This window comes from Triticum urartu, chromosome 1 (genome assembly GCF_003073215.2).
Source record: "Triticum urartu cultivar G1812 chromosome 1, Tu2.1, whole genome shotgun sequence".
NCBI lineage: Eukaryota > Viridiplantae > Streptophyta > Magnoliopsida > Poales > Poaceae > Triticum > Triticum urartu.
The window spans coordinates 552,754,443-552,766,758 of NC_053022.1; the positions used below are offsets into that span (position 1 = coordinate 552,754,443).

The 12,316-nt window shown below is 46.3% G+C and overlaps 1 pseudogene; it reads right to left on the reverse strand.

Moving 5' to 3' along the window:
• Positions 1-564: 564 nt before the first annotated feature.
• Positions 565-12,316, reverse strand: part of LOC125533124 — a 43,994-nt pseudogene continuing 32,242 nt past the window's right edge.

The following is a 12,316-nucleotide window of genomic DNA, read 5'->3' on the forward strand; positions in this document are numbered from 1 at the left end:
TTTTGAAACAAATTTGACCTTCTATTGTACTCGTTCAAAAGTTTCGCGAAGGAAAAACTGCTGTCGAATTCAGCTAAAAAAATCAAGGAAAAATATTATGAACAGTAATTTTTATGTATCATTGATTTTTTTTTCACTTGGAGTACCGTGAAAGTTAATGCTTGGCGAAATTTTTTATATGAGTATAATAAAAGGTCAAGTTTGTTAGAAAAAATATTTTAAATTATTTTTCAATTATTAAAAAAAGATATCAGGTGCATATAGACTTCAAAGCCAATCGTGTCATTACTTAGTTTGTAGTCTCGAGGAGAAATCTTCTAGTTAGTCCCGACGAGCGATTTTTCGATCTTCTTAATCACTAAGCTCCTTAGGGCTAAATTGGTTGAGAATCGATTGAGGCCAACCAATTTCGCTAGGTGCTCTTGATTTTGACCGGGTCGTCGCTGAGATTGGAGAGCCGTCCTCGCTCCGGGTTTTGGTGGTCTAGTGGGAAGGGGTTGTGTGTCAGCCGACGGTCGATTGGGTTCCACACGCTCGCCCTCTTTCCTTCAACCCTTCTCCCAGCTAGAAGCCACCACCGCCCATCCTCCCGTCCAGGTCCTCTCCTCCCTTTGCAGCTCTGGGCACTGCCTTTTTTTCAATTTCGAAAAAAGGTGAGAAGCCATATCTAGTAGCATTCTTAAAAAAGTTTGAGACTTATAAAATCACCACCGATAAAATTAAAAATTAGGGGCATGTCCAGTAGAGATGAGTGACTTATTTTACCCACAGGACCTGATGGCGCGACGTGAGCTTAGCTCGATTTTGCACCTCGCCTGCATAGTAGGAGCCAACACCTGATGACAAGTCATCAAATGTTGTTGGGAGAGTCGAAGACAATGATGATTCGAAGCATGGATTATGGTCCTGGAGAGGAAAAGTGAAGGCCGGACGAGGAGAACCAACCACACGTAGATGTCGAAAGCGCCATCGAGGGATGTTATTGAAGAGACCACCGACGATATGTAAACCAATGTGAAAGCATCGTGGTCGTTGACTAACACATTTTTTTGCGAGAGAAGACTAACTTACACAACCTAAAAGGATTGAATCTCGCGGCGACACCAAAACCAATTCCAGTGCACCAGGGATGACAACAGAGTGATCATACCACTTCATCAACGTCTACACACACCGGACGAACTACACGAGGACACCAGATGCTAACAACCTAGACCGGATCTCCCCAGGAGCACAAAGATCGACCCATGGTCACCCTGCCTCTACGCACCGAAAGAGATTGTCGGAGGTGAGGGATACTAATGGATTCAGCTACATGACATGCTTTCTCCGAAAATGCCTTTCGGATCCCTAGAGGCCGCTCGGATTTCAAGTTGTTTGTTATCGCAACGAAATTGCTCCATGCACGAAACAAGCGGCCAATCTATGCACAACACGTAAATCCAACGGCCGAAGCACTTGTCAATCAACGTGTCCGGCCGGATTTATCCATCGTCTCTGCATCGTCCAAGTTTCATCGTGTGCGTAGCAAGACTCTTATCGCAATGGCAGGTGTGTCGTGTACAAATATGTTCCTAGTGAGCAATAATAAAAGCTAAATATTACATGCATTGATGAGATAATAAAAATAGCAAGGAGACTAGAATTTCTTTTGCAACATAACACTATCAATCATAAAATAAATAGCAGAAGATTTTGGTCTTGAGGAGCAATCTTCCAATTAAAGTGGGGGAAGATTATATGCTCAATTGTAGTGTTGGGGAGCCATTTGTAGCACCATTTTCAATGTATCTTCAAATAGTTGGTTGCCTGGTGTGACATGTGAATAACATTATTTTGGCAACTGAAACAAGAAGATACGAGAGCTGTGACGCAGACATGTCACGACCAGCCCTGACCCCGAATGCGATTCCTACTTGTCTTTCCTCACGTCGTCCATGTACACTTACTCTGCGTGTCATTTCGCTCTCGCCACGACTAGAGGCTGGCTGTACCAATAAGGACGAAGAAAAAGAAGAAGAAACGTAAAGAAGAGGAAGAAGCATCGACCGTAGCTGTACAGCACCTCACCTCGCTCGTGGCAGGCGCGGCGTCCATGGATCGGCACGTTCCCCAGTCAGTCAAGCCCCGCCATTAGTACAACTTGGTACGTGTCCCTTCCTTCTGCCACTCTCCCGATTGTTCCAGTGGTGCTCCGAGCATTGCTACGATCGGGTTAATTACCACTCTAACGGTTGTATATCACGTATTTTAACCGGTTATATTATGGGAATCTTCAATGGTGACTCGTAAATTTCCTTCTGTTCTATAGACATGAGGATTAATCCACGGACAGAGATACGGAGACCGCATATATTTCAACCATTTTTTGAACCAACCTGACAAAATACATGCAAACACGGCGGATTCACTACAAACTGGACGGAAACATTTACATTTTGGGCATATTTTAACTAAAAATAAATAAAACTATGTGCATGCACAATCCCTTGGAGCTACATTCCCACGACACGGATATGCTACACTAGTCTATGGCCAACCGCGGTGGATCCTTCCCCATGTCCAGCAGCCCGTTCATCGGACTGCCGGGAGCCCCAGAGGTATACTCTTCCCCCGTATCCGATGTTCGGTTGCGCCGCTTATCGGAGTGGCAAAGTGGGTGCTTCAGCTGGAGGGGAAGGGTGCCTACTCCGCTTCAGTGAAGCCGAGGCGAGGGTCGACGATGGTCTGCGCTGAAGCGGACAAGTCACTGACTGTGCACGCCGGAGACGCGTCAGCGGTGGCCTTCCTGGGGCCCAAGTGGTGGCGACCTTCCGTGTTCTACTTTCCCTCAATGTTGGCGGTGGCTGCGGGCGCGAAAGCGCTGGCCACCGACTCGTTGATCTCTGCGTCTTTCTCCACCGACCGGGTGTGGTACCAACAACGTTGACAGCGGCTGGCCTTGCCCATGGCAGCCACGATGCCCGTTCCGCCGTGCTCCCCCGCCTGCCTGGAGGAACTCGCTACTCCTCCGGGAGCTGGCTTGGAGCGGCGAGTTGCCAAACCATGCGCTGGCTATGAGCGGCAACTTGCTCCGTCGGGCTAGGCAAGGGAGGTGGAGCAGTGAGCTGCCTGGCTCGTATCCGGCGGGCTCGGTGGGCCACCCAGTCGGTTTTTATGCCGGATAACTGCTCTTCCTGCTCGTTGGATGCCATCGAGTGGGTGAAGAAAATGGTGAAAGGAAGAAATGGGGATTAGCGGAGTGGTGCGATTCTTGCCCGGCACCTGGCCTCCTTTAGATAGCCGGTTGACGGGAGGAGCTTGCTCGGCGTTGTGGTTAATGCCGACCCGCTCGTGAACGGGTGTGTAGACGAAATAGGTTTCTCGGCACACGCACGGGTTTAAATGAAGATGTTTGAATGTGGCAAGGTGGCGTGTTCACTCGGACGTGTGCGCTCTGGGCTGCCTCAAGGACGGAGCCAGTGAGAGGTCGTGTCCGCTGGACCGGCTTCAATGTGAAGCGTCCACTCTACAGCGGCATAAATGCGGGCAACTGGCGCTGGACAGGAACACACGCAGGCGAAGGAGCAGGGGGTATGAGTGGGCCATGGTGGTTAGAGCATTACTAGTAGAACCCTCAAACCCTTATAGCAGTTTTAAGAGTTGAGAAGTACCAGTTTTTGACACTTTTAAGGGTTGAAAAATAGGGGCAAAGACTAGAACCCTCAAACCCAACCCTTAAACTGCTTTAAGGGTTGGATTTGAGGGTTCTAGTCTTTGCCTCAACCCCAACCTTTAAAACTTTCATTTCATATATCACACATTTCATCACATTTCATCATATGACATATCACAAATTCCATCACATTTGACATAAAACAATAATCATTCTAGTTATTATTACAACACCGAATAAAACAATAATCATTCAAATTATTACAACAATGTTTGAGCAAATTACACTAATTGTTTGAATCAAATAGGACATAGAAAAGTAAAACAAAGATACATCATGGGCCAATGCGCCGCCCATCCAACTGCCAGTGGTTCTCTACTAGATCATCCCGGAGCCGACCATGAGTGGTTGCATCCTCAATCTCACGATGTGCTTGAAGAAAAGCGTTTATGCGAGAAGGGTTTCTTTCCGGTTGCACACAGGTACCAACATTGTCATAGAAACAAGGGAGGTTTAACCCTCTCTCATCCTCTAGGATCATGTTGTGTAGAATCACACGACATTTCATGATGTTTATCAAGGTTTTTTTGTCCCAAAACCGAGCTAGACCACGAAGTATGGCAAACCTTGCTTGCAAAACACCGAAAGCTCTCTCAATATCCTTGCGGGCTTCCTCTTGTGCCTTGGTGAAATGAGCCTCTTTTCTTGTTAAGGGCACCCCATTTTTCTCCTTGATGGACTTCACAAGAGTTTCCCATTCGGGATAGATGCCATCGGTGAGATAGTATCCCATTGAGTACTCATTGTCCATGATTTTGTAGTTGCAAACTGGAGCATCCCCAGAAATTAATCTTTTGAACAAAGCAGATCTATTGAGGATATTGATATCACTGAGTGTTCCCGGCAACCCAAAAAATGCATGCCAAATCCATGTGTCCTGAGATGCTACGGCCTCAAGCATAATGGTAGCATCACGGCTTTTACCGCAATACATTCCGTGCCATGCCTTTGGGCAATTTTTCCACCTCCAATGCATGCAATCAAGACTATCTAGCATCCCCGGCCATCCCCTTTTTTCATTCATTTCCATTAATCTCTTTGTATCTTCCTCGTTTGGTGCCCGAAGATACTGCTCACCGTACAACCGGATGACCAACTTGGCAAACCTACGGACTGACTCCGTGGTTGTATCTTGCCCAATGCGAAGATACTCGTCGGTATAATCCACGGGTATGCCATAAGCGAGTACCCGCATTGCCGCCGATATCTTTTGATATGCACTAAACCCCATGATACCGGCGGTGGATCTACGACGTTTAAAGTAATAGGAGGCGGCCTCACAATCGGTGACAATCTTCACAAACAAACTACGCCGCATTCGGTACCTTCTGCGGAAGAGACGAGGAGGGTATGTAGGTACCTCCGCGAAGTAGTCTTCCATCAAATGCTCGTGTCCGAGAGCGCGGTTCCGGTAGATGGTGACTCGCCCCATCTTCGACCCTCTCCTCTGATCCATCAGCTTCACGCGGTTTTCAAACGATTGCACGTCGATGAGGAGGCTCATCATCTCGACGTCGTCGTCTTGCAACAACTCGTCGCTATCCGAATCGCCGGATGACGACCAACCCGACGAATCGGACACCGAGTCCATGTCGTTGTTGTTCACCTCCATCTACACAATACAACAAACAATAAATTGTGAGTGCCAACAATGAATCAGAAAGGAAAAAAATAAAACAAAAAGAAAGAAAAAAGGAGGCATACCTGCGGGGAGCTCGGGGAGGCGGCGCGGCTCCCTCTGGCCCGCCTGGCCTCTGGCGCGGCGGCTCGAGGATGCCTGAGGCCAGCTTGCCTCTGGCCGCTGGGGGGCGGGAGGCGGCTGGGGGGCGGGGGGGGACGACGGGCTGGAGGCGGGGCGGGAGGCCGGGGGGCGGGGCGCGGGGCAGGAGGCGGCGGGGAACGGCGGATCCGGCGGCGGGGAGTGTGGCGCAGGGGCGGGACGGCCGGTGTGCGTCGAGAGGAGGCGGGGGGCCGGCCGGATTGGCGGCGGGCGACGGCCGGCGGCTTGGGAGGGAGGAGGCGGGAGGTTGGGGACGAGAAATTTCCCTCCCGCGCGACGGGGGAAGGGAGTGCGGGTTGGGGGTCAAGTGCCCCTCTCCAATCCTCACTTCTACAGATTGAAATTGGGTTTGGGGGTTGGGCCCTTATTTTTTTTTTTTAGGGTTTGAGGGTTTAGGGGTTTTAGTCTTTGCGTTTTTTTTTGTTGCAACCTGAAAAAAAGCGGTTATTTTTTAGGATTTAAGGGTTTAGAGGTACTACTAGTAATGCTCTTAGTAGTCGGCGTGTGTGCTATCTGCGATATATACTACTCCCTCTGTGACTTGGTGTAAGCCGTTTTTACGTCTAGAAAACTTCTTATATTGAGTCACATAGGTTGTGGGTTTTTTTTTTTTGCAGGGTACATAGGGCGTGGTTGATTGGAAAAGTTTTGTAGTAAGTATCGGAGCGGCATGTTTGATTTCTTTGAAATCGTTAGCAAGATATAAAATATTGGTTAAAGTTGCCCTAAGCTAGAAATACGTTTGTTTCAGGAGCCAGTTGTGTCAGTGGTGCTCCACATGTGTTAGTCACATTGACATCGACACATTGTAACTACCCTCCGTTCCTAAATATAGGTATTTTTAGAGATTCTAATATAGACTATATATGGAGCAAAATTAGTAAAATCTACGCTTTAGAATACGTCTATTTACATTTCCATAAGTTTATATAAGCATGGGCACATTTACGTCTATTTACGTTTCCATAAAATATAGTTTATATAAAAATGTTTAAAAAAGATTTATATTCAAGAACGGAGGGAGTAGAAGTATAAGTTTCAACTAAAGCGTTAACGGCTAGAAGCAAGTAAACTATCCACAGCTGGTTTGGGTGCCTGCCTGCCAAGTGCCAACTAGTGCATCTCAATTTATCTCCTCGAAGTGTAATATTTTGCCCTTTCTTTGGCAGGATCGACCGGTAGCAAAGCAAAGCAGGACGCAGGAGCCTACCTAGGAACGGCGCACGACGCATTATTAATTCTGATTGTGATCGGCATGTCCTCTGGTCTTGCAAGGTACTCCCTTTGTAAACTAATATAAAAGCGTTTAGAATACTAAAACAGAGAGAGTACGTACTAAAATAAGCATGGGCACGAGATGCAGCCGTGCTTCCTCCATTAGCAGAGTAAATTAGACGGTTCACACTTGTTCCAATGCTAGGCTGGCAACAGGTGGTAGCAGCTACTGTAGTCTGTAGTGTAGTACTGTACATATAATCGATGTGCAAACAACCGGAGCAAATTGATGGGAGATTCGTGGGTTAGGTGACAACACCAGCTGAGAACGAAAGTGAAGCTCACACGCGGGGAATTAGCTTTCTTTTTCCAAGCTGTGGAAGAATATATGCCTGCCCCGGCCAGCCGGAAACATCATATCGCGCACTCGGTTTCGGCCAAGTTTTTATGCTCGGTTGCATGCAGCTGGACATGGAGAGATCTATCTATCTAACATCTCTGCTTAGATACAACGATCATAGATACGTGGGTGGATGGTCGCATTTATCTTTTCCTCTTTTTGGACAGTATAGTTGTTGATCGCGCGCGCTTTATTCGCTTTAGCAAACTCGTCAAAAACCGAATTTGTTCTCTTGTCTGCTTTTTGGAAAATTTTCTATACAGCCATGCACGCTACATCCAGATTGCGCAAAGAAACCTAGCATAGCATGTGAAATCCCTGCCAGCACGAGACAGAGAGGAACGTACGGGGGATAATTGAGGTGCAGGCCCTTGGAGGTTGGATCAGGGGAGCACACATGGAAGCAAATTGGCGGCCGGCTCGTGCCCGCTAATCGTGCAGATCAGGGGAGAATATATAACAGAGCTGCTGCTTCCAGTCCGAGGACATAAATTCCACGTGAATAAACAATGGCCGCGATTGCAGACGGGGGCAGTGCAAAAGTGCAGCATGCAGGTTGCAGGCGCCGTTCTCTTCTTATCTCCACGCGCAAAGTGTCCACTCCATTCCAGTCCAGGACACAGTTTATACTCTGCGCACTTTTCGATGAACCAAACGGGCACGCATCTCAAAGTCTCGAGGAAATGGAAAGATATATATACACCCAAATTTGATTATAATTTTAGCTTAATATAAAATATATTCCGTGACTTAATTATTACAACATTCAAAACTTCTCTCGAATACGAATTCGTTGATATAATTGCTGCCACATATATCCCATATTTGTTTAGTCTAATTTAAAATGCATGAAAAATGCCCCTTGGCTCTCGGTGTATATGCACCTATGTGGAAAATAATTACTCCATCCGTCTCAAAATTTTTGTTTTAGATTTGTCTAAATACGAATGTATCGAGACAAATCTAAGACAAGAATTTTGGGACGGAGGGAGTACTAATTACGAAAAAAAGCCAGAAAAATCTGAAACTTTTTCGAAAACAAATTTGACCTTCTATTGTACTACTTGTTAAAAAGTTTCACGAAAGAAAAAACTGCTGCCGACTTCAGCTAAAAAAAAGAAATCAAGGACGAAAAACTAAAGAAGAAACGTACAGAAGAAGAAGAAGAAGAATAGCACTACAGCACGTCACCTCCATGGTACTCCCTCCGTCTGAAAATACTTGTCATCAAAATGAATAAAAAGGGATGTATCTAGAACTAAAATACATCTAGATACATCCCATTTTATTCATTTTGATGATAAGTATTTCCGGACGGAGAGAGTAGCAGGCATGGCGTTGATGGATCGGCACGTTGCTCCAGTGTTAAGCCTCGCTAGTACTACGATAGCTGCATTCAGCAACTGTTCTTCGTACAAGTCCGTTCCATCTCCGACTCTTTCACTAGTAGAAAAAGGGTCAAACGTGAAGCACATTAGTGCCGGTTTGTATTTGAGCCGGCACTAATGCATACATTAGTGCCGGTTCCAACGGCTAGTCGGGCCGCTTTCATTAGTACCGGTTCGTGGCGAACCTTTAGCACCGGTTCGTGCCACGAACCGGTACTAATGAGAGTGGTGGCAGGATGTTGTCAGGATGGGGCCCCTCCAGCCCCTTTAGTACCGGTTCTTGGCACGAACCGGTACTAAAGGTCGTCCTACATAAACCCTTCGTCCACCCGAGCTCGCTCTGTTCTTCCCCTTTCCCCTCTCCTCTCTGTTCTTCCCCTCTTCCTCTCGAGCTCATCACACATTTTGCCCAAAATTTGTCAAGATTTGAAGGCCCCCATCCATTCAAATGATCACAAAGGTTAGCAACTTTGTCCTTTCATCTCTCATTGCTAGATTAGCTCTTGTAATGCTTTATATAGTGATTAATTTGTGAGTTTAGTAATTTGGGAGTATATATATATATATATATGTGCTAGTATTTGATTTATATGCAATTTGAGGTCAAAAATAACACTTAGTTTGCATATGTAGGTGTGGTTTACTTAGTGCCTTCTAAATCTCCATCGTAGCCACCGTCGATCGCCCGCACCGTCCCGTCGCCGGCACCACCTTGTGGTGAGCCTCTTGTTCATGAAATTTTATATAAAAATTGATGTTTGTGTGATTTGGATATATAATTACTCGTATAATTATCTTACCCGTACGTTGTTTGTTATACATATAGTGCCATGGTTTTGATATCCGTCCCCGTCGGCCCTAGTCCTTGTTATGATTCGAATGTGGTATGTATATTCTCTTTTAAAACTAGTTGCATTTTGTGTTTATGACAAATTATGCCCATCAAGTTGACATAGAATTTTTTTTCTAGGAGGTATGTGAACCGGAAATTCCAACCGACCCTATTGCCGAGAGGTTAAATTTAGTTGAAAGAGAAAACGAGTACTTGAAAGAAAAGTTGAAAAGAATTGAGGGGGAGAAGATTGAATTGGAGTTGCATGTTGCCGATGTCGTCGATGATCACAAGATCAAGATGGAGAAAATGCGCTTGAAGATTAGAAAGATTAGAAAATATGCCATCGATAGTGAGGCTTGGTATCATTATGCTGTTGGATCCATTGTTACCTTAGTTGCGATGTTGATCGTATTTGTTGTTGCATTTAAATGCTTTAGCTAGAGAGTTATTTGTTTGTTGCATTTAAGTGTTGTATGAACTTTATGTATGAACTTGTATTAATTTGGTCTATTCGGTGTTGTGTAATGAAGATGAGCCGGCAATGGATGTACGATGACCGATGCTCTCCCCAGTTCGTTGAGGGCGTGCATACTTTTCTGCTTGCGGCTGATGCAAACAAGCGGGCGGATGGTTTTATGCCTTGTCCATGTGCTCGTTGTAAGAATGGTAACAATTACTCTACGTCAAGAACCATTCACGTCCACCTGTTTAAGTCCGGTTTCATGCCCCATTATAATGTTTGGACCAAGCACGGAGAAAGGGGGGTTATGATGGAAGACAATGAAGAAGAAGAGGACGATGACAGCTATCCTGGCCATGGGTTCCCTGAATACGATGATACAACAATGGGGGAAGAAGCTGAGCCGGTAATGCGGGAAGAAGCTGAAGAAGAGGCATCAGATGAGCCCGTTGATGATCTAGGTCGGGCCATTGCCGATGCAAAGAGAAACTGCGCAAGTGATTTGGAGAAGAAGAAGTTGCAGCGCATGTTAGAGGATCACAAAAAATTGTTGTACCCGAATTGCGTAGGTGACAAGAAAAAGCTGGGCACCACACTGCAATTGCTGCAATGGAAGGTAGAGAATGGTGTATCTGACAAGGGATTTGGAAAGTTGCTGGTAATCATAAAGGATATGCTTTCAAAGGACAACGAATTGCCCGAGAGTACGTACGAAGCAAAGAAGGCTGTCTGCTCTCTAGGGTTAGAGGTGCAGAAGATACATGAATGCCCTAATGATTGCATCCTCTACCGCGGTGAGTACGAGGATTTGAACGCTTGCCCGGTATGTGGTGCATTGCGCTATAAGATCAGCCGTGATGACCCTGGTGATGTCGAGGGCCGGCGCCCCAGGAAGAAGATTCCTGCCAAGGTGATGTGGTATGCTCCTATAATACCACGGTTGAAACGTTTGTTCCAAAACAAAGAGCATGCCAAGGCGATGCGATGGCACAGAGAAGACCGTAAGAAAGACGGAAAGTTGAGAGTACCCGCTGACGGGTCGCAGTGGAGAAAAATCGAAAGGAAGTACGGGAAGGAGTTTGCAGATGACGCAAGGAGCGTATGGTTTGGTCTAAGCGCAGATGGCATTAATCCTTTTGGGGAGCAGAGCAGCAACCATAGCACCTGGCCTGTGACTCTATGTTTGTATAACCTTCCTCCTTGGTTGTGCATGAAGCGGAAGTTTATTATGATGCCAGTGCTCATCCAAGGCCCTAAGCAACCCGGCAACGACATTGATGTGTACCTAAGGCCATTAGTTGAAGAACTCTTACAACTGTGGAATGGAACAGGTGTACGTGCGTGGGATGAGCACATGGGGGAAGAATTTGACCTAAAGGCGTTGCTGTTCGTGACCATCAATGATTGGCCTGCTCTCAGTAACCTTTCAGGACAGACAAACAAGGGATACCGCGCATGCACGCACTGTTTGGACGATACCGACAGTATATATTTGGCTAATAAGAATGTGTACCTGGGACATCGTCGATTTCTTCCGAGCAGGCATCCCGTAAGAAAGAAAGGCAAGCATTTCAAAGGTGGGGTGGATCACCGGACGAAGCCTCGCCACCGTACTGGTGCTGATGTACATGATATGGTCAAGGATTTGAAGGTGGTCTTTGGAAAGGGTCCTGGTGGACAACCTGTTCCGAATGACGCTGACGGACACGCACCCATGTGGAAGAAGAAATCTATATTTTGGGACCTGCCCTATTGGAAAGACCTCGAGGTCCGCTCCGCAATCGACGTGATGCATGTGACGAAGAATCTTTGTGTGACCCTGCTTAGCTTCTTGGGCGTGTATGGGAAGACAAAAGATACACCTGAGGCACGGGAGGACCAGCAACGTATGCACGGAAAAGACGGCATACATCAGGGTCATGCAAGCTACGCTCTTACCAAAGAAGAGAAGGAAATCTTCTTTGAATGCCTGCTCAGTATTAAGGTACCGTCTGGCTTCTCGTCGAATATAAAGGGAATAATAAACATGACAGAGAAAAAGTTCTAGAACCTAAAGTCTCATGACTGCCACGTGATTATGACGCAACTGCTTCCGGTTGCATTGAGGGGGCTTCTACCGGAAAACGTTCGATTAGCCATTGTGAAGCTATGTGCATTTCTCAATGCAATCTCTCAGAAGGTAATCGATCCAGAAATCATACCAAGGTTACAGAATGATTTGGTGCAATGTCTTGTCAGTTTCGAGTTGGTGTTCCCACCATCCTTCTTCAACATCATGACGCACGTCCTACTTCACCTATGCGAAGAGATTAACGTTTTGGGTCCTGTATTTCTACACAATATGTTCCCCTTTGAGAGGTTCATGGGAGTCTTAAAGAAATATGTTCATAACCGTGCTAGACCAGAAGGAAGCATCTCCAAGGGCCGTCAAAATGAGGAGGTCATTGAGTTTTGTATTGACTTTATTCCTGACCTTAAGCCGATGGGTGTTCCTGAATTGCGGCATAAGGGCAGACTGGATGG